Here is a 27,352-nt window from a genome sequence, read left to right as displayed (position 1 = left end):
CTTACTATTTACTTACTATACTATAGAAGTATAATCTGTTTACTGTTCTCAGTGTTCTCATTATTTAATTACTTGATTAAAAATGTGAGATTTTAAAAAATCAGAAGTTAAATTGCATGGTGCATATCCTCTTAAGTGAAGGCACAGGGTTCTCAGAGGCCTGGAGTCAGAGTGGAGGCAGGCCAGGTACTCATTGTGCTTTGCATGATGGACAGGACACATATTACCTGAGGAGTGGGAGACAAAATGAGTATTAGGACTCAGAATCAGGGGCCAAAAACACAGCAAACTTGCTGTTGAATACCAGCTTTCTGTAGAGGATAAGGGCAAATTTCAACTTTCACTTCAAGAGAATCTAGAAGAGAAAAAGCAGTGACAGGAAAATTCAGTAGACTTTTTGAAAATGGATAACTATATTGCCCTTGACAAATAGTGTTTATCTTGCTCTAAAGCAAAGTTTCACTCTCCAAAAATAAAATTGTTTAATCAAAATGTCTTTAGGATACTTTTTACAATCATCTAATGGTTAACCAAAGTCATTGAATCTTGGAAAATGCACCTTAGTAAATGGAGACCAACTGGGTGTTCTTGTCACTTCAACCTCTGGGCCTTTGAATGCATCTCTACACGGTTAAGGGCAAACACCTGCTGGTTCTAGTTTGTTCTTCTTGCCTACAGTTAGGCAGTGAAAATATGTGAGCATTGAGGTCAACGGCACTAGACACAGAATGGGTAGTCTATTTGTCGCAGCCGGCGTGACAGATAGACCAGGAAACGTGAGGGTAAGAGGATGGTGAAAAGAAATTAAGAGACAAAAAGATGGGGGCATGAGGAGCACTGAGGAGGATGTCCAACAGTGCCGATTTTATTCCACATCTTATAATCATTTATAAGGCAGACCACAATAGGAGGAGTAATACATCAGAATCTAGTCAGATGACTGCAAGTTTCTATAAGTTTACATTAACTACAAGCAAAACTCGTGATGCCAGGTAGTCACGGCTAATGCCATTAGCAAGATAATCAGCCAGGGAATGGGTTATGGGAGGTACAGGAACAACAAGGACCAACTAAGAACTCACAACCCTGACCACATTGTTCCTTCTGTAGGGAGAGTGTGTGGGAAGTCACGTAGGCGAGCGCGTGACACATAGCACAGACCCTTTGTCAGTGTTACTCAACTTTCCCGTCCTTAACCCCTTGTCAAGGTGTCCGGACTTTAAAGGAGACACAAGTCAGGGCCCGGTTTGGTCCTCGACTCTAACCGTGCCGTGGCCTCCAACATCTATTGTTTAATTCTTCAACTGTAATAGGGAAGCAACACTCTCACAGTAAATATTCATAAAGATTTTAAGCTTCTGGATGCCTATTTATTTTTATTGTTGAAATATAATTGACATACAATGTTATATTAGTTTCAGGTGTGCAACATATTGATTCAACAGTTCTATATGGGTGCTTATTTATTTCCAGAATATCAGAACTAAAAAAGATCTTAGAGGAGCACTAGGCTAATTACTTTCTTTTACAAATTAGGAAAATAGGGAATGAATGACTTGTCAAAGGTGGTACAGCTGATTAGTGGTTTGAGTTTAGATTGTATCTGTCCCAATGGTATTCTCACTATTGCCCTGATTTTGAATTCAACCCTAGTGCAAACTTTTTTTCTAGCCATGTGTGAACCTTATTTACTTACAATTTAAAAAAATAGTTTTTGTAGAGTTGAACAATTCTGTGTTTCATTTCATGTAATTATGCTTAGCTGTAATTTTTTCAAATATATTTTTGAAGAGTCCAACTTAGAAAGACACTGTTGGTATGTTGCTTTTGAAGCTGAACACTTATTCAAGGTTCTCAAATCACAAATTCATGCTGAGAGCCCCTGTAGTTACTAACTGGCATGTTGAAGCAGAAAAGAATTCTGGGTCGCTGAGGCTTCTTGCATGTTTATAGCTCTGGCTACAGCAGAATGGGTCCTTGTAAATGTCATAGGAGATAATAATTGCAATGGAAAAGAAAGAAAATGTTTGGAGCTTATGAGAAAAGACCAAACTGCTCCCAATCACAGGACTGGAGAGGTCAAGAAAACAACCCTAGGGCAAGAGAGATGAAACTTCCCCACAGTCAAGAAATTAATGCTGACACCTAGTCAGCTAAGTAAAGTGCAGAGCGGAAAGAGCCAGCCTGGCTATATTCTGGCTTATGGATAGAGCTGTGTGTGTACAGTCCAAAGAGAAACAAGTGTAAAGATCATCTTGTCACTGTAAATAAAAATCACCCAGTTGCCCAAGGGACCCAGAGCTCAGTTATAGTCTGGTCAGTTCCAGCCAGGCCATCACTGTGCCATTATTGATGGTAATACAGGAAGAGGGTGGTTTTCACTGTGGAGTGGAAGGAGGTATCTTTGGCACTAATGTCCAATTACATTAATGAACATGAAATTTGGCTTTGTGTGGGCATTTCTTTCCATGCTCTGAATTAGATTTTAAGTGGGTAAAATAAAATATAATAAAAAATCTTTTCTTCAACACCATTTTTCTTTGACAGTCATTATACAAATATATGTGACAGAAACAGAAGTATTCTCATGTCATTTGTGCTAAATCCAAGCATTGAACACAAGGCCTGATGCTGGAAGGACAGAAGGTCACTGCCCTTTGGGGAGGTTACACTTTCAAACCAAATAATTAAGAATGTGTTTACCTGAATTTGGGCTGTTTTCAAAGAGTCAGTGTGAAGTGCTGCCAAGCTGGGGTCTAAAGAGGGGAAAAGCTCTGCAAAAATGTATGCCTAGATCATTGCTACCAAAGTCTGCTTTCAAATGTCCTCAGAGTATTTCTCTCAGTAGGTAAGCAACTCTGCCCCAAGGTGAGAGTTTTTTCAAAGACCTCTGTAATACCTCTGAGGTTCATCCAGTGACAATGCTGGTCGGGGGAGCAAGAAAAAAAACAGTAAACAAAACTATATGGTAGGCAGATTAGTGGTCCTCAAAGATGGTCATGTATCTGTTCTTTAATAAAAAATTTATTTGTTAAGAGACAGTAGAGAAAACTAGTTAATCCCTGGGATGTGTGGATCTATTACATTAGAATGTAATTACATTATGTTACAAAATGGATTTTGCACTTTGTAGATGTGATTTAGTTAAGCATTTTTGAGATGAGGAGATGTTGAGATGAAGATACAATGTAATTACACAAATTCTTGTAAGGGTAAGAGGGAAACAGGAAAATCAGGTAATGTGATGACAGAAGTAGAGGTTGGATTGATGCGATTGCTGTCTTTGAAGATGGAAGAGGACTATCAGCCAAGGAACATAGGTGGGCTGTAGAAGATGGGAAAGGCAAGTAATGGATTCTCTCCCAGAGAGGCTCTAGAATAAACACTGGAGGCTCTGCCTACATCTTGATTTTGGCCCAGTGAGACTTCTGACCTTCTGAACTGTAAAATAATAAGTTTGTAGTGTTTAAGCCACTATATTTTTGTATTTAAGACTCTATATAAGAATGGATATAGGAAACTAATACACACTGATGGAAGGAAAGTCTATCTAGACTATGGCATCACATTGCCAACATACTGTATAATTTCATCTAAATTGATTCTAAAACTTTGTTAATACCTCCCTAAACCTGTGGTTACTCCCTACTGCACCCGAAAACAGGAAGCAGAAGTAGAGGAAGGGTTGACACATTCTTCTGACTCCATTAAAAGTTGACAAAGGGTAGTTCATCCCACCAATAAAGCTTCAACACATGGTCATATCAAGTATATTGAGTCCTGATAATCTGGCTCTGTGGTCTCAGGAATGTGAGAGAGAACTTTTCAGCAGTTGCTGAACTTGAAATGTGGTTTGACCACTTAGACACATGCACACACAGACATGCAGACACACACAGATACATGGATTACTTTAATGTTTACCAAATCTTTTCATCTCTGTCATCTCATTTGAACTCCACCATTACCCTATCATATTGTCTTCAAGTTAGAGGTGAAGTAATGGGATTAGAACATTGGAATGCCTTGAGCAGGGCCTCTGCAACTAAGAGCTAGAGGGGAATCTGGTTTGGTGTCAGAGTCCATGCCCTCATCCCTTCACCACACAACTGCTTCAGGGTCTTCTCATTCCCAACACAGTGGACCTGAATGGTTCATAATAAGCACTCAGTGAGTACTTCCAGACAAGCCTGGATTGGTGCCCCTTTTCAGAAACCTAAAGCAGTGTCTTTCTAGAAACATTTAAGGTATTTTATTTGGAAAAAGCAAAAAGGAATCTCAAAGGAAAAGATGACTTCTGGAACCTATGGCTTTCCAACTATGATGTCTTTATAATTATGAAGAGCAGATGCTTGCTTTCCCTTTCTTTGGCTTGCGTAGACCAACCTCAGATAACTGTATAGCACAGTCCTCTCCCTTCCCCCTTTGTCAACCAACTGCAGAATAATTTTTTTATCCCAGTTTGAGAAACAGTCTGATTCAACTGTGGAAGGGGAGGGAATTTCACACATCCCAAAGAACCCCAAGGGTTCTGTTCTACTCTCCTTTCCACACAGGCCACTTGCAGATTCTTCCATATCTTTCTTATAACCACACAGTGCCACACATGGCAGCACATCATAATGGATGGTCAGCTCTCGATGGGTACAGTCTGGCAGTAGAACCTGAGAACTATTTTTGCACATATTGTAGGAGTCAGTGACAAAACAAAACAATAACACATCATATTCTCCTGAGGATATCAAGAATATGACCCAAACCAATAATTCTTATTTTCTGTCATTGAGAATGTAATAGCTAAGGCTATGACTTGGTCCAGTAGGTTGGGTCTAATTTTATCTATCATCTAATTATGAGATGAAAGAGTATAATGTTTTGTTCTTTAGAGTATAGAAATCTTCATTTGTTTATTTAATAGATATTTATTTGTTGAGAAGTAATACAGAAAACTAGTTAAGACTTGGGCCTATCTCCTGGTTCTGTTACCACAAATTGTGTGACTTTGATTATATTACTGTCCCCCCTCCCAAAAATGAGGCGCTTATTTTGCCCTATAAGCACATCTGCTTGGGTTAAGTTTTTAGCTTAAACATAACATCTCAGTTATTTCATCTATGGAAGTGAGATTATGTCCCTAAACCTCATGAGGTTGCAGTGAGGATTAAATGAGCTTCTGTGTGTGAAGTCTTTACAACAGGGTCAGTCACATAATAAGTACTCAATAAATGTAAGCTGTAAACATTGTTTTTTATTGGACATCCACTAAATGCATGGATCTCTGCTGGATCTTGAGCAGTATAGAAATAACTGTAAGAAGAAGCTCACATCTTAGTGCATGTCATCTCCATTCTCAGGTTCTTTGAATAGTTCCCCACTGACCATTACATGGATTCTAAACCCCTGTGGCCCACACTTCATCTCCCAGGACTCTCTTGTAAACTTAGGCTCTACTCAAATTAGACAAATCCACACACTTGATAATGCACCTCACTTATTTTCTACAGCTATGTACATTCAGTTTGCTTTGATGGGAATGTCTCCTGTTGAAATCTGATAAGACCGTCTGGCCCATTTCAAAAAATACTTCATCCATAAAGCATTCCTTGATGTCTCTTCTCTATAGTTTGCACCCTCAGAGTTAGTCTACCCCCTTTTCAGACACCCTGGGTGCTTTTTTTTTTTTTTTTTTGCCTTATTGTGGTACATATCACTTTCTGCTTGGAAGTAAGGTTTTTGAGTTTTTGGTTTATCCCTGCCCTTGGGGTTATAAGACACTTAAGGGAGAGTTGATGACTAATTCTTCTATGTAGCCCCCACCAGCATCTACTTCATGGCCTGGTACACCATAGATGCTCAAAAAATATTTAATGAGTAAGTGATTGTTAATATGATGAATGGTGAAAATGTTTGTATTACTAAACTCCCTCTCTGTATGTGAGCACGAATGTGCACTAACACTAAATCATATGATGGGTTTTTGCATATGGTTTGTACAAATCACCCAAGTGTACACTCCTACATTTCAATTGACAGAATAGACTTGATCAATGGTTACGTACTGCCTGCATAACTATGTTTTCATATTAGAAATAATGTTAATATGTTGCTAGTGTCTTCAGCTCTGAACGCCCTCCAGTTGCTTATAGCCATTCAGATTGTAAAGGTTGTGACAGCTGGAGGAAAGATTTCTGCAGATACAGACACCCCTCTGTATTTGAACCTCAGGTTATATGGGTCTGTACCTCCTCCTCTGGAGAGCTGAAATGAGGAAAAATAATCCAACTCTGAAAATCTGAAGTGTAAACCAGGGAAAAGAAGAGGGTAAATCTATCTATGGTGTAAATCAACAAGTAAATTAAGAGAGAAGACTAGATGGACAGGGGCCAATGAAGTGGGTAGTTTGTACTGGTCCCCAGCCTATGTCAGTTACCTGAGTTATTTTGTTTTGTTTATTCTCCAATAGTCATCAAGGTGCCAGCTTCTCCTCCTTGGTGGAAATAATTTTAGAAGATGAAATCTGTCCCCAAGCCCTGTTTCTGACACAGTTACCATAGAGCAATCAGCAAATATTGCAGCTTTTTGCAGCAACTTGGAATATTACTCATATCACTGTAATGTCTCCACTTAGCCAGGATAGCAATTCATTTTAATACTTTTGTCTGAAAAGAAAAATGATTTGGATTTTCCCGATTACACATGGGCTCAACTACGTATCAATTTATTTTTAAGTTCAATATTTGCATTCCTGATGTAAGTGCAAACATAAAATCAAAGAGAGAAAAAAATATTCAAGCAAAGGAGCAAGTTACAAATAGAGGTAGAATCAAAAAGTTCGGAATCTAAACAACTTATCTTTAGAATTTGAGCTAATATTCAGGTATTATAATGAGTTACCGAATGTTAATAGTTGTAATATTGAGTTTTTTTGAATACCCCTGCATTCTTTCACTCTTTTTTTGTTGGTATTGGTGTTGTTGGTTTACTCCCCTCCCTCTTTGGGGGAAAGGATCGAGGTTTATGAGTATGATATAAAAGAAATCTTGAGGAAGGCAGTTCAGAATAGTGGGTCAGTGAAGTTGACAGAGCCAGAGTCCTTCTAGGTCACAACTCTGCTCTCCAGAGAGACCAAGAAGTAGTCTATGAACTCTCATTATTCAATTAGTTTGCCCTGCTGTTTGCAGATAATTATTTCACTCCTTCCCCATTACTTTGTTGAACTGACCCTTTGATCATTATGAAAGGTTCCTCTTTATTGCTGATGGCGCTGCCATCTGGAAGTGTACTTTGACTAATACTAACCTAATAGCACTTTCTTTTTTATGTTTATTGTTTTCATGGTTTATCTTTGTTCCATCCTTGCACTTTCAACGTCTCCAGTCTTTTTATTTTAATTACATCATTTCTAGACAATGTATGGTGGTCATGTTTTGTTTCTCCAGTCTGACAGTCTCTACCTTTTAAATTGAATGTTTAAGTTCTAAGACTTGGTAATATATTTTACTAAATACTGAGTAAATTAAAAGGGATATCTATGAAACATGTCCACAGTACAAACAATAACAATACAAGAAAAACACAGGTTGACCACTACTCAGTTCAGAAAGTTAAAAAATCACACATCTTATTATTGGGTTGTCTTATTTCTGATTATTGAATTTTGAGAGTTTTTAAAATATAAATTCTGGATTCAAATATTTTATCGGATATGGGATTTGCAGATACTCCTCTTAGTTTGTACCTTGCCTTTTCATTTTCTTAAAGGTGTCTTTCAAAAAGAAAAGTTTTGAATTTTGATGAAACCAAATTAACCCATTTCTTTTTCTTTTTTTTATTTTTCAACAGATAGATAATGTATTTGGTGTTGCAAGCAAAGAAATCTTTGTTTAAACTGAGGTCACAAAGATTTTCTTGTAGAAATTTTATAGTTTTATTACATTTAACATTTAGGTTCGTGATTTATTTTTGGTTAATTTTTGAATGTGATGTAATGTTCTTTGGGGTGTGGAAGGGGCACATGAATATCATCATTTTAATACCATTTGTTGAGAGGATGCTGCTGAATTGCCTCTGAGACTGTAAAAAAACACCAGTTAACCATTAATGTGAGACTCTAATGCACTTCACCGTATGTGATTATTGCTATCGTTAGACTGTTTTCTATTTGTCCAATCTGTTGGTGTCCTTTGGTACTTTCTTTCCTGCCTTTTCTGCCTTCTTTTAAGGCATACAATATAATTTTAGCATTTCTCTTTTTTTATTTATCAGCTTTTTAGTGATATCTCTTTGTATTTAAAGTGATGGGGTTTGTAATATATATTTATAATATATTTCTTAATTTGTCACAACCTACTTAGAATTAATATTATATTGTTTCAAGTAAAGTGTAGGAACCTTGAATCTATATTATTTCTTCCCTTTTTAAAATTCTTTTTAAAGTAAGCTCTATGCCCAACATGGGGCTTGAACTCACAACAATGAAATCTTGAGCCGTATGCCTCCACCTACTGAGTCAGCCAGGTGCCCCAGTATTATTTCATTTATCCTGTCTATATTCCCTGCTCTGTGTTGTTACTGTCAAATATTATACATCTACATGAATTGTAAACCTCACAATAAAACACTACTACTTTTACTGTAAACCGTCAGTTGTCTTTCAAAAAAAATTGAGGGGAAAAATGGCAAAATTTTATATTTACCCACATATTTGCCATTCCCCCTGTGTTTCTATAAATCCGTGTTTCCATCTGTTGTCATTTGCCTCAGGATGAATAATTCTTTGGCATTGTTTGTTGTGTAAGTGTGCTGACAACAGACTCTTTCATCTTTTATAAATCTGAAGATGTCTTAAATTTATTTTTATTTTTAATAGATATTTTCCATAAATATACAATTCTGGATTGACTCTTTCGTATTTGTAAAGCACTTTAAAAATGTCATTTCATTGTCTTCTACATTTCTTTATTTTTGATGATAAGTTAGCTGTCATTTTGTTTTGTGGCCCTCCTGTATGTAATGTGTCTTTATTCATTGGTTACTTTTATGATTATTTTCTGTTTCCAGCACTTTGACTCTGATGTGCCTAGGTATGGTTCTTTTTACGTTTGTCCTGTTTGGGATTCCCATAGATTCTTAGATCTGTAAGTTGATGTTTTTCACCAGTTTTGACATTATTTCTTCATATATTTCTCTGCCCTATTTTCTGTATTTCTTTTTTAGTGACTTCAGCTACATATAAGTTGGCTCTCTTGATATTCTTTTACAGATTGCAAAGACTCTGTTCACTTATTTCAAAATATTTTTATCACTGATTTTTAGGTTTAGTCATTCCTATTGATCTGTCTTCAAATTTTCTAACTTTTTTTTTACTGTCTCCAATACATTGTTAAACCCATTCAGTGATGTTATCATTTTACAATTTGTGTTTACCAGTTTCAAAATTACCATCCCTTTCCATTCCCTGAAGAGTCACTCAGGACCATTTTGTTTGTTTGTTTCTTTGTTTTAAGATTTTTATTTTTTTTAAATTTACTTGATGTAGAAAGAGAGATCACAAGTAGACAGAGAGGTAGGCAGAGAGAGAGAGGGGGAAGCAGGCTTCCTGCTGAGCAGAAAACCCGATGTGGGGCTTGATCCCAGGACCCTGAGATCATGACCTAAGCCAAAGGCAGAGGCTTAACCCACTGAGCCACCCAGGCGCCCCAGGATGACTATTTTTTAATTTCTTGAATATGTATACCTTTGTTGAGGTATAATTGACAAAATTGTAAAATATTTAAAGGGTATAGATGATTTATATATATATATATATATTTATATATAAAAATCATAGCACTGTTTGTGTGTGTGTGTGTGTGTGTATGTGTATGTATTCCCTCTCCCATCTAATTAACACATCCATCACCTCACACATTTACTTTTGTGTGTGTGTGTGTGTGAGAACATTTAGGTATTGCTTTTTCTTTTATACATTCCTTGAAAGCAATGGTGTTATATATTTTGGCCAGTTTAATAGTTGTTTATGGTAGGCATACTTTCATCATTAAGGTAAATTTAGTCAAAGGCTAGAAAAAGCCCTGCAATAAATGATATTTGAGGATTTTGATGGGGGGTGGGGAGGAATATAAGGAGAAACGGTTTTTTGTAGGAATGTCCTTGCATAGAATTAAGACTATTGTTTAAGGATGGCTGCTGATGTAAAAATGTTACATATAATTCGATGATAAGTATTCATGACTGTATGGCTATAAAATTCTAAAAGGGAGAGAAGGTGGAAAAATCAGGGGTATGGTGAGACGTACAATTATGGCTTTTAGTGACAAGACAATAGTGACAGTGCAGAAAGAAAACGAGAGTCAGGAAACCTGGCCTGTGCTCTCTGCTGATCTCATAATTCTGGCAGGGCAAGTGACCTCTCTAAGTCTTGTCTCTCATTCTTGTACAGCTCATAGATGGATATAGTAATACATACACGTTATTAAGGATTGTAGAAGATTCAAGTGAGGTGTAGGGAGCATAGAATATAGTGTAAATTCTGAAGCTGTGCAAAAATAATTCTTGCTATTATCAATAGTCTTTGAAGAAGTCACACACTTATTGCTTTTTCCATTGATTTCAGATAGCAATCACTACTATATGGATTATTAGAGGACTGGAAATTGTCTGGCAGATCCTGGGGAAATATTAGAATCTTTGTTGTAAATGGAAGACATTAGGATTATTTGTTTGAATCTTTTCCTTTTTTTGGAAGAATTTATTTTGGAAGACAAAAAAGATAGATTTTTGAAATGTCTTTCAAATATAGGTTTATGTAGAAATCAACCTACTATTCCATGTGTGGGAAACATTACAGAAAATCAGATTTTGCCTGTGCCATAAATAGCAAACAGTGGGAAATAGAAGGTTCAGTCAATCATCTACCTGATACTACTGGTTTGATAATTTATTTTTACTGTACTCCTTATTTGAGGTAGATTGAGTAGATGCTTTATCTCAGATATGTTCAGACAAGAGAATAAAGCAAAGAACTTGTCGATTGGCTTGTAAAGTTAACTGGCCCACTTGGGTGGTTGCTAATAGAGATCTAGGGTGTAGGTGATACAGGCTGGATGTCTGTCATTTCACCCTTTCATCAAGACATGTGACTTGTTGAGTCTTCTATAAGGTTTAGGTACTTCATTTATCCTTAATTCTACTGACTTTGAGGCAAAGAAAGAGAGTTATTCCTTCTGTTTAAGAAAATAGAGTCAGTTACCACTAAATCTTCAGGAAAAAGAGAAAAATACTTTTAAAAGAAGGAGGGTTGTCTTATCCAGAGCACATGACCAATGAGCTCTGCTAGAAAAATACTTTGCATACAGTCAGTGCTCAAAAAAGAATTTAATGTTTGAGATAGTCTAATTTGTCTATAGCAAGATATCAGAATAAGTATTGTTTTATTTATCCTGACAGAGAATATCTGGCAGAAATTAGGTAACCAGTGTCTACATAGATGATATGAAAACTGTCACATCTTCACAAATGGTGAGAATGTCTTTTCCTATATATAGCGATGTGGTTAAAATCAGGTAGGCCAAAGTGAATTTGGGTGTGTAAGGGCAGGTTGTGCCTGACCCCACACTTTCACTCCTCTCTGCAGCCATCTCTCTCACGATTTGGTGTGCTTGAGGGCTTGTATTTGGGCATTGAAGAGGAGGCTGGAGTGGGAAGCATGCTCCGCCCCATTTCTAGGGGATGCTAGCTAAAGGTGTGTGAGACTTGGGACACAAGCTGTGCTGCCTGGGTGCCTTGGTGAGGAAGAGCAAGATGAGCTGGAGAGAGGGATATTCTTTCCAGATTTTCAAGCGATGGCATGTCCACATTAGTCAGGAACTGGGGGTTGCTGAGGCAGTGTGGCAGGGAGACAGTGCTCTCTCAGCTCTCTCAGAAGACATTGTCAGTTGTGCTGACAGAGAGGTAGAGAGGTGCTGCCCCAGATGTCCTGGTCAGTGGTCTCCTTTAGGCAGCTGAGAAAAAGGACAAATGTGCATTTATTCTTGAACAAACATGAGCTGAGACTCACCCTAGGGCCTCCCAGAAATAACTGAGAGATGATCAAAGACCTTGGGGTATAGGCCAGGGGAATGAAGAATGAGAATCTGCAGTTCTTCAGGTGTGGCTGTAGGCCAGGAAATTGTTATTATTAATATTAATGTGACCTCATTTTACCCACAGACTGCTGAGACTAGGAAATTCAGGTTACATATAGTATATTTATTTTCAAAGCATTTTAGTCTCTTAATATATTCTTATGTGAACCTTGTGATCAGGGACATCCCCTGGGTATATGGATCCAAGGCCAAGTCTCACTATGTTAGTCCTTTATCCCTATTACTCTCAAGAGACATCAGGTTATGGTGGATCAAGAGAATCCTTGTAGAGAATAAAAGTTATAAATAGGCATATTACAGAAGAGATGGGTGCTTACTCTTCCCCTCACTTTGCTCAGATGGTGCTGCTAATGGGGGAGAAGGGTCATAGTGGATCGGTAAGGGGGAGCTCAGGTGTATACATCCCCGGTTCAGGCATGTGGGCTGTGATGGAGTAACCCTGCAGGAATCAATCTTTCCACCAATCGAATGTTACTCCATGTTACCCTACATGTAAGATGCGGACTTGGGTGCAGAAAGTAACTCCCTTAAGGATTGTAATACCCTTGACAGGGAAGATCAATGACATAAATCTTTATATTCTTTATAAAAGCAAAATCAAATTTATATACTAAAATCATTTCTCAAAAGATTTAAGTTGTTTTGAAATAAAATTTGAAATGCATTTCTAATGTACTCTGAAAAAATGTTATGGACTGAATTATGTCTTTCCTCACATTCATAAATTGAAGCCCCAAGCCCTAGTACCTCAGACTATAACCATATTTGGACATAGGCTCTTTACAAATGTGATTAAATTAGAATGAGCTCTCCCCCCACTTAGGGTGGGGTTCTAATCCAATATCACTGGTGTCCTTACCAGAAGTGGAAGAGACATGAAGGGGTGTGCATGGGGCAGAGGGATAGTCATGTGATAAGGCAGAACAGAGCAGTCATCTGCAAGACTAAGAGGGAGACCTCAGGGGAAATGATCCCTACTAGCACTTTGATCTTGGCCTTCTATCCTGCAGAACTGGGGAAGAGTGCATTTCTGTTTTTAAACCAACCAGGCTGTTGTACTTTGTTATGTCAGCCCAGGCAAATTTGTACAGTCTTGCATGAGAAAAACCTTGTCTGTCCTGTTTCTGGCCATGTGTGTGACACCTAGAAAACTTCCTGGCACCCAATAAGCACTCAGAAACCCCTCACTTCATAAGTAAATAGAAGACTAAATGAGGCATCTGCTAGAAAGTCTTTCATACCAAGGACATGCTAGTCCAGGTCAAGGGGCCTGTTTGGAGTGCTTAGGTCTCTTATTTTCTTCTGGTATAAAGCCAGAGCTCACACTCTCCAATCCAACCTCCCCACTCCCTGATTCAAATTCTCACTTATTCTGTGTTAGTTAAAACTTATTTAGTGTTCTTGTTACTAAGCCTTTCACATCAGTGGCTTGCTTATAGGTTATTCCCAACACAGAATGACCACCAGATCATTGCCCAGGTCATTCTTCAGCTTCCTCTACACATACCTATGCCTCTCCTTTATGGCCTAGTTAATGTTCTACCTGCTGCCTCCTATCTTGGTCTGTCTACTGACTATCCCATTCCTGTTCTGGAATCCTGGTGTGTCATTCACCTGAGAAATAGCATCTGCTGTTGATATTTATCTTTTATCATTCTGTCTGTCTGTGTTGATATTTATCTTTTATCTTTTATCATTCTGTCTCTCATATGCATAAAAATGCCTTACATAATAAGCATATGTAAATGAAGCAATCATAATTAGAATGGTGGTGGTGATAATAAAAAAGAAAGGTCTCCTGACACTGCCCTGAACTACTGAGAACAGAGCAGGCCTACTCCATCTCACCCTTTCAGCTGCAACAGGAGGCTGACCTGAAGTTTTTAGTCACAGCAGCTGTGGCCATCCTGCCATCAAATGTCAGTGTCCATACCAGTCCTGCAAGTGGACACAACATCATTAGCCATCTCCATACGTTCCAAAGGAGTCAAAAAAGCATTTCTCTTTTGAGAAGCCTCCTGAAAGTACCAAGTCAGGGGCTTAGGGGGAAATGGACCTCTGTCTGATACTAGACCAACAGTGAATATACAAAGCAGGACTTCCAGGCTATTAGGATGATAATTGCTTATAGAATTGCTAGAGCATAGCATCTTTTCAGACAGGTCTACCTGAGAAATTCAGCTCCAGTACACCCGAGGAGTGACTGAAATAAATTAGGAGATGGAAGAGATTCAGAGCTCCATCAAGCTTAGACGAGTCAGAGGAAGTGAATCAGATAAATACATTAACACATACACACAGTGACGGATGAGGCAGATGACATTTTATGCTCCTTTAAACTGACTGATGAAGATCAGACAAATTAGAAATAGCTGTGGACAAGTTCAAGAATGTCTTTCTAGTATATACAGAAAAGGAAGCTTTTTTCCCCAGATTTATTGAGAAATAATTGACATGCATCACTGTATAAGTTTAAGGCATACAGCCTGATGGTATGATTTACATATATTGTGAAATGACTACCACAGTATGTTCAGCTAACATCTATCTTTTCATATAGACACAATAAAAAGAAAAGAAAAAAGAAAATAAAGGGGAAAAAAATCTCTCCTTGTGATGAGAACTCTTAGGATTTATTCTCCTAACAACAATTTTTCCATATCATACATCATTGTTAGCTGTAGTCATTATGTTGTATATTATGTCCCTAGTATTTCTTTATTTTATAACTGGAATTTTATACCTTTTGACCACTTTCCTCCAGCCTCCCCTCCCTCAACCTCCTGCCTCTGGTATCTACAGGTGTGATCTCTTCTTCTATGAATTTATTTATTTGTTTTATAGATTTCACATGCAAGTGAGATCATACAGTATTTATCTTTCTGTTTCAGACTTATTTAGCAAATGTCTTCAGGGTCCATCCATGTCCTCACAAATGGTAGAATTTCCTTGTTTTTAATGACAATAATAGTCCATTGTGTAAACATGTATATCACAACTTCTTTATCCATTCATACATTGATGGACACTTAGGTTGTTGTTTTTGTGATTGTAAATGATGCTGCTATGAACGTGGAGTTACAGATATCTAAGTTAGTGTTTTCATTATTTTTGCTTATATTCCCCAAAGTATAATTACTGGATCAAATGATAGTCCATATCATTTATAATTTTTTGAGATTCCTCCATATTGTTTTCTGTGGCAGCTGTACCAGTTTACATGCCAAGAGTGCACATGTTTTTCCTTTTTTTTATATCCCTGCCAGCATTTGTTATCTTTTGTCTTTGATAATAGCCATTTTAATAAGCATGAGGTCATATCTCATTGTGGTTTTAATTTGCATTTCCTAATGACTACTGATGTTGAGTGTCCTTTCATGTACCTGTTGGCCTCTGTGTATCTTTGTGGGAGAAATGTCTGTTGAGGTTCTTTGCCCATTTCTTAGGTTATTTTTTGTTGTTGTTTTAAGATCTATTTTATTTTATCTTATTTATTTTTAAAAGGTTTTTTTTTTTTTTTTGGTTTTGTTTTGTTTTGTTTTTACTTGTGAGAGAGAGAGAGAGAGAGGTCACAGTCAGAGGGAGTAGCAGACTCCCTGCTGAGCACAGGGAGCCCAATGTGGGACTTGATCCCAAGACCCTGGGATCATGACCTGAGCCAAAGGCAGATGTTTAATTGACTGAGCCACCCAGGAGTCCCTGTTTACTTGTTTTAAAGGTAGAGGGGCAGCAAAAGTTGAGAAAGGAATAGCAGAGGGAGAGGGATAAGTAGATTCTGCTCTAAGGGCAGAGCCGGATTCTGGACTCTATCCTAGGACCCTGAGATTAGAGACGAAATCAAGTTGGATGCTTAACTATGCCACCCAGGTGCCCCAGGTTATTTGTTTTTTTGTTACTGAGTTTATGAGTTCTTTACATATTTTAGATATTAGCCTCTTACCAGATATATGGTTTGAAAATAGTTTGAAAAGGAATCTTAAGGAGCAGAAATATGAAATAGCCCTAGAAAATGGAAAGTGGGGGTAATGAAGAGACTATTCCAAGAGTTGTATCTCTTTGCTCAACTTTTATAAACTTTAAGAAGATAGTTTTAAATATAATACTTTATTTTTAAAGGATGTCAGAGCAATGAAACAGTAATATTGAAATTGAGACTGTTTCTGTGAAATTTATACATTATAGATATTAGGACCTTATGGATTCCTATTTCCTATTCTTAGTCTAATCATAGAATATGAAGTTATTAATTTAAGCCATAGTTTAGAATGTGAACACCATTTAATGGTTACTGACTTTTACTGGCTCTATATTAAATCTATATTTTAAGGTAGCTAAAGATTACTAAATGCCAGTATTGTATTATTGACTCAGGTTTTGATTGTATTTAGATCATAAAGGACTTCTGATTCTAAGTTTTCACAGATTTTCTTTTTCCTCTAAATAGGCATAGTTGAATGTATATGTTTCCAATGCATATTTGTTTTTATCTTAACCTGGAAGTCTGGAAAGCAGAGAAATGAAATGTGGTAGCCAACAAAAGAAGTGGAATTGAAATAAGTAGCTGATAGCACTCTACATTTTGAAGGTGTAATTATTTTGGGAAACTAATGGCAAAGTAAGTTAACCTTGGAGTGGAGAAGAAAAAATGCGAAGGTCAGAGGCTGTTGGCATTTTCTCCTTCCTGAGTTGTTATGCTGTTGATGGCTAAAGCCTTCATATTGCTTAGTTGTAATGAACTTCACCCTCATGGTCAGATGAAGCAGAGTCATTAACTAGTGAACATGAAGTTGCTACATGTCTAAACAATCTCACACAGGTGGGAAAGTGAGCTTTAACATCTAAGTTGGACAAAAGTGGATCACAAATCATCTCTAGTCGAGTTCTGTATTTGTATGAAAATATGAGGAGTCCATGAATGACCAGTAGCAATTATGTTTCTGATTTCCAGCTTACCCTCATCATTTTCCAGTATGAGTCTTCTGTTTAGTTAGATTGATATCCTAAATTCATCTCCTGCAGCCACACCTTCCCTCAAAAAGGCTGCCAGGGAGTGCTTCTGACCATATGATGGAGTCCATTCTTCCATCCTGTAATGTCCAAATTCTTTGCTACTTTTTCTAGTTGTATACATTGTTTATTTAATTCATTGTTTTGTGTATTTATCTTGCTTGGCACTTCATGTATGCCTTTTTGTAATGTGATAATAAATGAGGATTTCATCTCAATTTGACTGTCAGATTTTTAAGGGCACCTATCATACCTTTTTTTCTGGGATCTGTGGTTTCCTTACTAAAGGACGTTGGTTAGACAGAAGAAATGTTTAATGAACTTTGATCCAGGTAGTTTTTTGGCTCTCAAATAACTTTTTTAAAAGCTGTAATCTGATAAAACATTCTGAGTTTTATATTCAGAAAACCTTTTACTAAGTGTTTACTTTGTGAATTACAGATCCATATGATACAGAAACTTCAAACTTATACAAAAAACAAGCTTTCAATGTTTAATGAAAAGCTCGTAGTTTTATGTTACAGTTTCACTTAATAAGGAACCATAAATCATAAAATACAACACATTGTACACTATCACTAGTGATCTGGAACAAGCTTAGAGCATTCCAGAACGAAGGGTGAGTTCAACATGTCAAAAATGTGACAGGTAGGATGGTAAGTGTAGAAGGTGCTGTAGGGTGCTTAGAGGTGTTGGAGGAGCAGTGTGTTATGTGCAGTTTGGTGTGACTGCCACAGAAAGGTAGTGTCAGGGAACCCTGAATTTTGAGACTGGTGGACAGGAAGCCTGGATGTCCTGTTTGGCAACAAATCCATGATAGCCTACAGTGGTGGAGGACAGGCTCAGATACATATTATATTAAGACTGCATTCTCTGAGATGGAGATTCTGAGCTTATTTTCTCAATTGAGGTGTAGGGTCATGACACTGTTAGTCATGAATTTACAGAGGTACAAAGTCTATCCACCTAGGCTGTTGGAACTTGTGATTAGCATTATATGTCTTGGAAAGAACTATTATTATATTCAAGAAAAGAGTGGTTTATTCTCAAATCATCTGAATAAGTTGACTAATTACTGAAGATTATCTTGATATTTTCTCCATCACAGTTTAGAGAAAAGGAGTAGATCTGTCTAGGTGGGAGAACTGCTAAAACTGGAAAGGGACTAGTATCCCAAGTGCATTTGATGCTTATATTTGAAAAGTGGATAGATAATGGATTATACAACAAGGAAAGGGACAAAAAAGTCCCCTGCTTTTAATATCCACTAGCAAATAAATAAATAAACAAGTAAAATGGATGAACAAATCAGTAGGTAGATAGAGAGACAGAAAGATAGATCCCCATTGTTTTTCTAATCAAAGGCTAATTTTGATTTCCATAAATCCCTATCATTGCTTCTTGGGGCACAAGGTGTATGAAGGAAATTTAAGATATTGATCAACAAAGGAAGGTGTGGCAGCTGGCTTGGAAATAAGTCAATTAAAGCTTCAGAATTAGCTAGGCATTGGCATTTGTCCTAGGACACCTTAATAGTCCTCTGGATGTCAAAATGGAAAATTGGGAGAAATAGTTGTAGCAACTTGTTATAGGAGTTTTCTTCCATTGGTTGCCCAAAAAATAGATAGTGTCACTATGTGAAATTAATGATTATAAAGTACTTGAAAAAACAGAAAAGTACAAGAGAGATTTGAGACCCAGTAAACCTGATTCCCTGACCCATGAACTGGAATCTAGACTTGGGAAAGTCTGCAGAGTACAAATGTGACTTTGTTCAAATGTCATGTTGAAAGTTTGGAGATTCATCAACTGGGGAGGTCATTAGATACTCCCTTTATTGGACTGTTCTCTTTTCGGCATACACTAGATGACCAGCTTTACAGAATAGAGATGTTTGGTCATATTGCTGAAATACAGGCTTGGGGACAGGAGCTATAGCTTACCTACTGACCACCAGGATTGGTAATTGCTTCCAGAGGGGTCTGTTCTTCTCCAGTGAGTTGGAAGGCAGCAATACCATTACTCATAAACCACTTGTGTTCAAAGGTGAGAGAAACCAAGCTATCCAGACAAGTGCCGAATGTTTTGATGACAGATGAACCCTCTTATGTGGAAGTGATTTGGTGGGTAGTATACAAGGTGGAAATGAAAGCTACCTCGAACCCAGATTCCTGAATGCTAATAGCCTAAAGGGCCATTTTGGTGTCATAGTGCTACTTGCTGGATATTTTATAGCATTGCATAATATCTCAGCCTGGAGACTACCAAATGTCAACCAATGCATTACATATGAGGGGTGATGGCTGAACAATCCATGAAGCAGGGATCAGGGAATTGTAGGTTTTAAACATGCAGTTTCCTAAATTGACTACCTGTTGTAAATAACATCAAAGATAAAGCTACTTGTGATGTATTCATTTATTCATTCATTCACTTCTTCATTTAGGCCAGTGGCTTTGTTTCACTGGAATTCATACTACTGAATTTAAGAAGCCATGATTATAAGTCAACAAAATAATAGAATTAAAGAACTGACAGTCAGCGTCTCTTACTCTAGTTATTCTTTTCTTCCCTATTTACTCACACTTTGATTTTTCAGATCATTTCTACTTAACAACTAGAGATTTATTGTTGAGTGGGAATGTTTTTTAATTGGTGCAAGATTGCACAAGTTCACTGTTTTCTTTGTCTTTCCATTCTTTTTCTTATTTCACAAACAGCGGATTCTTTGGTGGCATGTAGAAACATCTAAGGGGGTAGTGGCAGTCAAAGAGGAAAGATTGTTACCTGCACCACTGACACAGAAACATAATTTTTGAGTATTTAGTGTGTCATAATACCAAAGACTTAGAATTGTGTATTTCAGCTGACATTTACATTGTGGGTTTTTTTTTTTTTTTTCTCAGTAATTTTTCGGAATCTGTTGGAACCAACTAAGGTTATTCTGTTGTAAGTAGTGACAGTCCACACATGTTCCAGTTTTGGCCCGAACATTTGTAACAAGAAGTCCTCAAGAGGGTACATACACTTCTGAATATCTTCCTGTTTTTTTCTGAGAAAATCAGAGGTGGCACAGAAACACATCCTGTTCTCAGCTGCCTCCCTGAGATGGGTGCAACCCAGCTAACTTTACTTCCTATCTCTGTCTCTCTTGCCTTCTCACTTCTCTCTTCCCCGCTCTCCCCCTCTCCTGTGGTTGGTATGTGGTGCCTATATAAATTTTCATACAACTGACAAGTGCCGTAAATAACTGCTTCACTGTGGAAATGGGTGTCTGGATACTTTTCTGTCCTAGCCATACAACTTCATAACGCTGTCTGAGGGAGGCTTTCAGATCCCTCCTGTTTTATTGCATGCTGCATCCATCTTACATCGATAAGTGATGACAAATAGGATAAAAAATCTCCCAAATGTTTCAACAGAAAAATCAAACAATTATTTGTCTTGGCTTCACTGTTTTTGATATCTGGAATGTGACATGAACCTTGCCTGTCGACTTTTCATTTCAGATTTGTTTTTGTTAACTCTTAACACCGTTGTTTTATTTCTGTCTTACTCTATTTGGCCATACGCTTTCTGCTTGAATTCAGACTGTTTGTCAAATGTGATAATGGGGCAGAAAGACGCAGCATGAGAAGTTAGCCTTCTTGTCCTTCAGCATTTTCCCCTGGATGTAACTTTCCTAATATTAATGCAACTGTACATTTCACTCACAAATTCCAAAGCCCTCCAGAAAGGGAAATTGTATCTTCATCATGAGCAGATCATCTTATTCTGTGATTCCAGTAATCTTCTTTTTTATGGGCTCAGGCTCTTTCTGAAGATGCAGAACTGGAAAAAATCTTGGCCCCCTTATTTCCTGGAGGAGACTCACTCATATTCCATTTATGACCTTTGCTGTTAAACCCGGGGAGTTCCAGAATGAGCCTGGACCTTGTCTAAGATGCCTCTGAGGTAGCAGGCTGTGTCACTTTGCATCTCTCAAGCCATGTCCCTTTTGGCATTGTTACTTTCAGCATCTCTCTCCCTGGCATTGTCACCAGCCACCTTCATCCTTTCTTTTTTTTTTTTTTTTTCCCCATTTTTTTAGAAGTAAAACTTTTAATCTTTAAAGAGTGTGGACTATCCAGAAGTTCAAGGACAAATCCAGGGTGTCCGAGGTTTCAGGCCCTACCTGTGTCTGCCGCAGACACCCTCTTTGGCCTTGTGCAGGTCATTCCAGTTCTCTCCACTTCTGCTTTCCCATCTGTTAAAAAGTGGATAATAATATTTGCCTCGCTGGGGTGTATTTATGCTTAATTACTGTAATTGCTTGTAAACAATTTGCTATCCTGGGATAAAACATATAACTGAAGAACAAAAATTAGAGGAGACAATTTAACATCTCTTTATATATTTTTAATATTTATTACATGATTGCCTTTCCCCCAGCAGTTTATTTCAATAGTGTGCATAGCAGCTGCTCAAGGTAAGGGGTAATGTGATAATATGAGAAAACACCTTGTAGAAGTCAGGTTTCTTCTCTAGTTCCAGCCCTAAATTGCTGTGTGATATTCAGGTTTCATGGGCTTTAGACACTTACCTCAAAAGGGATAGTAACACCTGCCCAATTTATCTTACAGAGATGGGAAAGAGTATTGCATGCAATAGCTGATGTGAAGAAATATTTAGGAAATTAAGAGACCTGTAGAAGTACTTTTTTTTTTAAAGATTTTTATTTGACAGAGATCACAGGTAGGCAGAGGCAGGCAGAGAGAGAGGAGGAAGCAGACTCCCCACCGAGCAGAGAACCCGACACGGGACTCGGTCCCAGGACCCTGGGATCATGACCTGAGCCGAAGGCAGAGGCTTTAACTCACTGAGCCACCCAGGTGCCCCTGTAGAAGTACTTTTTATCAGCCATTTTATAGCAAGATGAGCCCTAAGACTAATACATTAATGAGAAAACAGAATGTTGGGTATATGTCATGTGTTTCATACAACATGTATATGTCTATATACACACTCACACGTGCACACGCGTGCACACGCATGCACAAAAAATATGTGTATATTTTAAATATTTCCATAAGAGCACAGTGCCCAATGTATGTAAGTCCACAGTAAAAACTATCTGTTATTGTTTCTAGGTTACCCAGAAGATTCCATATATGCCATTAGATCTATTGATACTATAAGTTGTTGGGCACATTGCTTTGAAACTGCCTCCACTGCCCACATAGCACTAACTCTATATGGAAAGAGCAACATATTCAATGTTGTTGAAAGACACTGAGAATCCTCTCCAGAGCTCTAATATCTCTCCTGTTTACCTTGAATTTTTCAGGAAATGCCACCATTAGAGGTTTACCCCTTTCTGTCTCCTCAAAAAGAAATAGTAATCCCAAAACAAAGTCCATCGAACTTATTATTGACTTTCAGACTCTTAACTCCAAGAGACAGGATGTTCTGGAATGTGTGAAGATCTATATAGAAAATTCTGGGGAAGAATAAGAGAATGAAGAGCCCAAAGGGGAGATGGAGATAGGGTAGAATCAGGACAGATAATGTGATATAAAAAGAATAGAGTATATTATATACTATATAGGAGAGACCTGCAGGGAAAAGTCAATTCTACATTAAAATCTGTGACGATAGATAGATAGATGGATAGATAGATGGATGCATCTTTCACTGTGTACTGTTCTTGCTGGAGTCAATGGGGTTTAGGTCAGCTTGTCAAAATCATTTTGGTGTAAAATGTCCGAGAGATGGAAGATTGTGGTTTGGGGAACAAATTGCTTTATGCTCATTAAAACCTCTTCCTATATAGGAATCCTTAACTCTAGGAATGTATATAGGTGGAGACCCCACATTAGAAAGTACATACATACTCCAGATCCTAAAAGTTCTCTTTCTCTGCTCTCAGAGTGGGAAATTAGAGAATTTGGGACCCAGGAATCCTGTGGGACTATTGCAGTGAAGTCACCTACATCCACTTTTAGGTTCATGATTGGAGTAATGCTCTGATGTAAGGCTGTTGGCTCCTAGAGATTGCCTCCTTACGGAAGTGAGTTTGTGCCTAGGAGAACAGGGAACTTTGGAGGCTAAAAAGACTCTGTCCCTGTGTCCAGCAGGGGAATTCCAAGTCTCATGGAGTAAGAGAAGAATGTGGCATGCACATGAGTATGTGTGGTTTGTGCATGTGGAAGGTGTTCCTGGTGCCCCTAGTGCCTGTTTCTAACTTATGGGCACGAGTTAACATGCAGACAGTGTGAACGCAGCCCACATGAGCCACAGGAAAGCTAACAGGGATGAGCTGAGTAAATCTGAGTGGAGTTCATCTCCTATACCTATTATGTGTTTTATTGTATGACTGAGAGCTCCTGGGTAGGCCCAGACAAAGCCACGTTATCGATTCCTCTGTGCCCCTTCATGATTTTGCATGCTCTTCCCTGAGACCATTATCTAAAACACTGTCTGCAATTAATCTTCAAGGCAGCATGTAATCAGCCAAAGGCTACAAGACTAGGGTTTCAAACAGTCCCAAATGCTGAGGTTTGGGACCTATGATAGGGAAGACCTGGTAGAGAGTTACCTAAATGGTCAAGCTTCCTTGGGCAGAGTAGATTATTATGCATGATGAGTTGGGACATGAAAACATGAGAACGTAGGATATGAGTGAATATATTTCTTTATAATGTATCTGTCTGTGGAGGCGGGGGAAGGAGGAGGGGGGATTGGAAGGTGAAAGCGTCCAGATGCTGGCGCGCAGTAAAGCATTCCTGGCTGTTAGTTCCAGTAGGTCATTACTGCATTAATTTGGTGTTTAATTAAATGCCTGTGCAACAGACCATTTATTTGTTATCTAATATTAGCTTTGGTTCTTATCAATTAAATGCTAGCTGAGGGCTTGATTCACTTACATTTTATGTCCCCTTATACTCTTTTCAGAAACAACAGCCAAACCCAACAAGGCCTCACTGTGCCCAAAAAGATTTATACACTCAGATTTCAGTGTGGGGAATACAATATGCTGGTGTCATTAGGTGAGAGTAAGGGAAGTAAAAAGAAGATGCCATTTCATTTTGAGAAAGCAGTTACCCAAATACATGGGCTGTGGTCTCCCTTTCCCCTCCCCTTGCCCTCTGAACAACTGGGGGTATGAAGGGCAAGGCAGAGGTGGAAGGGTTGTATATTACCCACCGTGTGTTGACATGTTTTATCCCCCACTCCCATTCTGCCTTCCCCGGTGCTAAAGGCAAAGGCCGCTGGCTTTCCCCTAGCGAACTCTCTCCTTCCCTTGTGTATATCTGAGCTTTTAGTGAGATTTGTAGCACTGCCATGAAATGCACAAATGCTAAGGGTTTGTGTACCCTCTGTCAAGTCAAGCGATGTTTACTTCAACTGAAGTCTTATTTTGGGCAAAAGGAATGCAAAAAGGGCAGGAAAGGTAAGAGAGGCTTACTGTGGCACAGTGGAAATGCTGGGAATCAGACCTAATGAGTGTTTGCTACCAGTTAGTCATTTGCATATCACTGTTGACATTCTTCTTGTGCCTTTGGCCACATACCACCTATCATTTACTTAATTTTTCTTCAAACCTATCTATTCTTTTTAAATTAGAAGCTGATTTTTAAAAGAGAACTTGACCTCACTATCCCAGATACATGACTGGTATTACTTTCCATAAGAAGGCAATAAGTATGAAAATAAATATAACATAACTACACACATTATTAATTTATGGGAATATACTATTATTACCTGTCAAAGGCTCTGAGCCTTCAAGCTTCAGATCACTTCCTTTGCTAAAAAGGAGAAAAGCATGTGTTAGAGAGGTGTTAAAGATGTACAATTCCAGACTGAGAATTTATCCTTGGTGTCATCGTAAGGATGAAAAGAGAATTGAAAAGGGAATAACATTCTCACTATGCGATTCAATTTTATTTGCCAAACTTGTGCACCACCTAAAATTATCTATAGCTTTTCACACTTGGGAAACTACTGCTCTAAGTCACTAGAGTTCTGTTGTAAACTTATCCGAAGTTCTAATGAAAGCTCAAGAATGATTTGGGATGGAGTAATCTGCAAGGATCAATAGGACACTTTGGAAACCAGGAGTTCCCCCTGTTGCAGAGAGCATATCAGGCAGGGATGTTGTGGGCTGGAGCTTCTGATGGCTGCAGTCATGCCTGTGGACGCATCAGTGCAGCCTCTCTGTGCTTTGTTTTCTTTCTCCCTGACCACTCACCCCATCAGAGGTACAGCACCACACACATAATCTCTCCTTTATCATCGACCCTCAGCTTTCAGAGCCTTGCATGATGTTCCATTCAAAGCTCATTCCTTACAGGCCTTTTCTATGAAAAGTTACTCCAATATCTTTCAGTATGAGTAGTGTATCAAATCACAATTAGTTGTAAATTTTATCATATACAACTGGATGAGAGCGTGTGTGATAACAGAGTCAGTGTATTTTGAAGAAGGGAAATGTTTAAAGCATGCAGAAGCAGTGTGGACATGCTTGCTCCCAGTGAGGCCCATGCAGGACTCTGTGCCAGTCTTACCCGTCTGTCCCTGCAGGGTGAGCTTCCTAAGGCTCTGAATACACAGGTGGGCCTTTTGTCAGGTCTTGTTTCTCTGTCATGGCCTAACCCGTTCTATGGGACATAGTTCTCAAAGTACAAGTGAAATGTGAATTTTCTTCCAGTCATTCTGGTTGATGGCTTCTACTTTCCATACCATGTGACAAAGCTTGACTTGAAGAGGCTGGGAGGACTAGAAGACATGGGACCTGACATTGGGTCCCCAGGTCTCATTTAGGTTGAATAAGTGCTAATAAGAATTGACTCTCCTGTAAGTTTGGGGAGGAAACTAGATACCAAAGGAATATGACTACAGGTTATAATTTAAAGTATGACATTCACTTTGGAGACATTTAAAGCAAATGAAAATCTCTCCCCAAAAGTTGGAGAAACACAACTTTGGAAAGGGACAAAGAGATGAAATTTAGATAGACTGATTGGCAGGGAGACTGCCTCAGGGAAGTATTGCTTAGCAGTTACCAGCTCCCAAGCCCTTGGACTAGAAGGTTTGTATGGCCACTCTGGGAATATGAGGGATATCCAGAAGCTGTGGTTTTTAAAGGATTCGGAGGAATGTATATATGATCAAGACTTGGATTGACACGTAAGATTTGATAGCAAAAATCAAACAAGATTAGAATTATCACCAGTTATGGAGCAGGATGTGTCTATGGGGGAGGGGTAGTAATGGAAAAAAGAAGAGAAGAGAGTGTCAACACTGAGATTAGGCATGGCTCCACACCAACTCCTCCCACTCCTGTGTTAACGTGGATATGTTATTATGGTCTTGGGAGTAGTGAGAACCTGTATTTAAGAGAGCTATGACCAAGAGGGAGGTATTCTTCTAAAGGAGGAGGGGAAGGGAGAACAGCATGTATAAGCTCATGGTAGATTAGTTGGCGTCCAGTCTGGATGAGTAAACTCTAAAAACAGGCAGCATGAAAGAATAGGCTGAGCAAGTCCACTGCCAACACTTGCCTCCTTCCCTACAATGCATGGCTCAGAGGAGTCCCTGGAGATGTGTGTTGGTCTTCCTTTCTGTTATTAACACTTTCTCCTTCTGTTCTTGTCCTTTCTCCATTCTGAGAGTCATATTATAGCTAAGTTGTAACTGTTCACTATTCTGTCTGCTTCACATTGAAACATTCACCTTTCTTTGTACCCCTGTGGTATGAGTACCCCAGCACTGACTCACTGACCTTGTTACTTATCCTTAGTTGCAGCCCGTAGCCTGGCCATTTCTAACATCAGGGGATGTGGAAAGCATGATCTTCATAGGAGTGCAAATGGGCGTTCTTGTCCCAGCTCTGTCATCTTACAGGCTGCTCTGAAGATCCAGTGAAATACAGGTGGGAAAGATCCGTAAATTGTGAAAGTGCTTCACAATTCCTGGAATGTTCCTCCCTTGGAATTACTTAGTTAATCATTGAAGGCCTTTGTTCTGCATATGTAGTCCTAACCGTGGACTTGGTTTGCTCTGGCCCAGAGGGGGTTTTCTGGCTGCTCTGGAAGGAAGCTCTTTCCTCCTGGAACTGCTGACAGGGCCTCAGCTGCGATGGTGGTAGCAGGTGGTGCTCTGATAATGTCGGCTCCAGTTGAGGTACAGGAAAACAGAACAGCTGAAGAACGAAA

General features: G+C 38.5%; 1 long non-coding RNA gene across 1 annotated transcript; it reads right to left on the bottom strand.

Annotated features, from left to right (window-relative positions):
- On the bottom strand, positions 1-27,352 carry LOC101680047. Its single transcript, XR_199380.2, has 3 exons — positions 26,920-27,352; positions 24,900-24,943; positions 1-227 (listed from the first exon to the last, which is right to left on the bottom strand). It is a non-coding gene; the product is annotated as an uncharacterized LOC101680047 (long non-coding RNA).

The sequence above is a fragment of the Mustela putorius genome, unplaced genomic scaffold, assembly GCF_011764305.1.
Source record: "Mustela putorius furo isolate JIRA1106 unplaced genomic scaffold, ASM1176430v1.1 tig00003858_pilon_pilon_pilon, whole genome shotgun sequence".
NCBI lineage: Eukaryota > Metazoa > Chordata > Mammalia > Carnivora > Mustelidae > Mustela > Mustela putorius.
Note: the sequence above shows the minus strand (reverse complement) of the source record. Positions and strands in the feature narration are given on the sequence as shown.